This window comes from Patiria miniata, unplaced genomic scaffold (assembly GCF_015706575.1).
Source record: "Patiria miniata isolate m_02_andy unplaced genomic scaffold, ASM1570657v1 HiC_scaffold_22, whole genome shotgun sequence".
Taxonomy (NCBI): domain Eukaryota; kingdom Metazoa; phylum Echinodermata; class Asteroidea; order Valvatida; family Asterinidae; genus Patiria; species Patiria miniata.
The window spans coordinates 4991437-4995129 of NW_024037061.1; positions in this window are offsets into that span (position 1 = coordinate 4991437).

Sequence of the window (3693 nt, forward strand, 5' to 3'; positions counted from 1 at the left end):
GGTGTGGAAGTTGTGTTAACACTGGGCATTATGGGCCTTATTCACGAGTCGGCCATATTGCATTGAAAGTTAGCTACAACCTTAATTTTTGGAACTTGCGAAGAGAATGAAAGCAACTTAATGTATAATAAATTCCAGTCTGCTTCAATGAATAATTTAGAATTTGTAATTAAACATTGCCCTATATTTAAAGTCATATTTTGTGCCTGCATAATTAGTCTGGCGCCATCCCATTCAACTGTTAACAATTAATGAAATACATTCAGGGAACTCGACAAAAATTGCCAACTCGTGAATAAGGCCCACATTGTCTGCAAAACTCAAATTCGGCAACATTTTACCAAAAATCAAGTACCTGTAAGTCTATGAAATGTTTCTTAAAAAAAAATACCTTTTTTTGCATCAGTTAAGTTCAATGAGTATTGAAGTGTTGTCTTCGTGAAATATACATGTCATTGTATTTTTAGAGGGGTTACGAAAGCCCTGTAGTGCCATCAAGTATATATTTGGCCAAGTTCGTTTTTATGAGTTATATATTTCGCAAGGTTCGTTTTTATGAGTTATATATTTCGCAAGGTTCGTTTTTATGAGTTATATATTTGGCCAAGTTCGTTTTTATGAGTTATATATTTGGCCAAGTTCGTTTTTATGAGTTATATATTTCGCCAAGTTCGTTTTTATGAGTTATATATTTCGCAAGGTTCGTTTTTATGAGTTATATATTTGGCCAAGTTCGTTTTTATGAGTTATATATTTGGCCAAGTTCGTTTTTATGAGTTATATATTTCGCAAGGTTCGTTTTTATGAGTTATATATTTCGCAAGGTTCGTTTTTATGAGTTATATATTTCGCCAAGTTCGTTTTTATGAGTTATATATATCGCAAGGTTAGTTTTTATGAGTTATATATTTCGCCAAGTTCGTTTTTATGAGTTATATATATCGCAAGGTTAGTTTTTATGAGTTATATATTTCGCCAAGTTCGTTTTTATGAGTTATATATTTCGCAAGGTTCGTTTTTATGAGTTATATATTTCGCAAGGTTCGTTTTTATGAGTTATATATTTCGCCAAGTTCGTTTTTATGAGTTATATATTTCGCAAGGTTCGTTTTTATGAGTTATATATTTCGCAAGGTTCGTTTTTATGAGTTATATATTTGGCCAAGTTCGTTTTTATGAGTTATATATTTGGCCAAGTTCGTTTTTATGAGTTATATATTTCGCCAAGTTCGTTTTTATGAGTTATATATTTCGCAAGGTTCGTTTTTATGAGTTATATATTTGGCCAAGTTCGTTTTTATGAGTTATATATTTGGCCAAGTTCGTTTTTATGAGTTATATGTTTCGCAAGGTTCGTTTTTATGAGTTATATATTTCGCAAGGTTCGTTTTTATGAGTTATATATTTGGCCCAGTTCGTTTTTATGAGTTATATATTTGGCCAAGTTCGTTTTTATGAGTTATATATTTGGCCAAGTTCGTTTTTATGAGTTATATATTTCGCCAAGTTCGTTTTTATGAGTTATATATATCGCAAGGTTAGTTTTTATGAGTTATATATTTCGCCAAGTTCGTTTTTATGAGTTATATATTTCGCAAGGTTCGTTTTTATGAGTTATATATTTCGCAAGGTTCGTTTTTATGAGTTATATATTTCGCCAAGTTCGTTTTTATGAGTTATATATTTCGCCAAGTTCGTTTTTATGAGTTATATATTGTCGAAGTTCGTTTTTATGAGATATATTTTACGGAATTACGGAGTTTTATGAAGTTACGGAGCCCCTAAAGGGACATCCAATGCGCACGACATATATCACTTGCGCACGACATAATATCTCGTGCGCACGAGATAATTATCACGTGCGCACGACATATATCTCGTGCGCACGACATATATCTCGTGCGCACGACATATATCTCGTGTGCACGACATATATCTCGTGCGCACGAGATAATTATAAGCATTAACGGAGCTTGCGCATGTCGTGCGCACGAGATATATGTCGTGCGCACGAGATAGTATGTCGTGCGCACGAGATTAAAACATAATTTTGGATGTTCCTTTAGGGGCTTCGTACCAGACACGCTGCTTTCGTTACAAACAAACTCGTCCGCTGCACGTGCAGCAAGCTCCGTTAATACTTATAATTATCTCGTGCGCACGAGATATATGTCGTGCGCACGTGATAATTATCTCGTGCGCACGAGATATTATGTCGTGCGCACGACATATATCTCGTGCGCACGACATATATCTCGTGTGCACGACATATATCTCGTGCGCACGAGATAATTATAAGCATTAACGGAGCTTGCGCATGTCGTGCGCACGAGATATATGTCGTGCGCACGAGATAGTATGTCGTGCGCACGAGATTAAAACATAATTTTGGATGTTCCTTTAGGGGCTTCGTACCAGACACGCTGCTTTTGTTACAAACAAACTCGTCCGCTGCACGTGCAGCAAGCTCCGTTAATACTTATAATTATCTCGTGCGCACGAGATATATGTCGTGCGCACGTGATAATTATCTCGTGCGCACGAGATATTATGTCGTGCGCACGAGATATGTCGTGCGCACGTCATATATGTCGCCCTCCTGTGATAATTAGCTCGTGCGTACGAGATATTATGTCGTGCGCACGAGATAAGAACATAATTTTGGATGTCCCTTTAGGGGCTCCGTAACTTCATAAAACTCCGAAACTCCGTAAAATATATCTCATAAAAACGAACTTCGACAAAATGTATCTCATAAAAACGAACTTCGAGAAATGTAACTCATAAAAACGAACTTCGAGAAAATGTAACTCATAAAAACGAACTTCGAGAAAATGTATCTCATAAAAACGAACTTCGACAAAATGTATCTCATAAAAACGAACTTGGCGAAATATATAACTCATAAAAACGAACTTGGCGAAATATATAACTCATAAAAACGAGCTTGGCGAAATATATAACTCATAAAAACGAACTTGGCGAAATATATAACTCATAAAAACTAACCTGGCGAAATATATAACTCATAAAAACGAACCTTGCGAAATATATAACTCATAAAAACGAACTTGGCCAAATATATAACTCATAAAAACGAACTTGGCCAAATATATAACTCATAAAAACGAACCTTGCGAAATATATAACTCATAAAAACGAACCTTGCGAAATATATAACCCATAAAAACGAACTTGGCCAAATATATACTTGATGGCACTACAGGGCTTTCGTAAGGGGTAGATTATTTTCATGTTCAAAGAATACAATTGCAGAGGTCTCGTCCATACATGAGGTCATACATGAGGTTCACTGAAATGTGATGAATTATTTTGGCCCCTGGCAGCGCCCCCGTGAAAGGCTTCAGTAGCATCATTTTCACCTTCATTGTCATTCTATGCATCAAAATAGTTCTTTCTGTCCCTAAAGACTCTCTCCTTTTGCAAAGCACAAGGATTCTGCATCAAAAGCAGCAGAAAAAAGTCCATGATAAAACGCAGCGATTTTACTCACTCTGGCAGAATGTTAAATTTTAAAACATTTTCCCCATCAAAAATTACATTTAAGATTGATTGTTTTACTGCATCAATTGATTCGGATCAAGTGTAAAGTTAAGTTTTGACTCGGACTAAAATTTCTTTTGCAAGGGAAAAAGTTTAATTGTAAATTTCCGGGTTTGATTTGGAGATAAG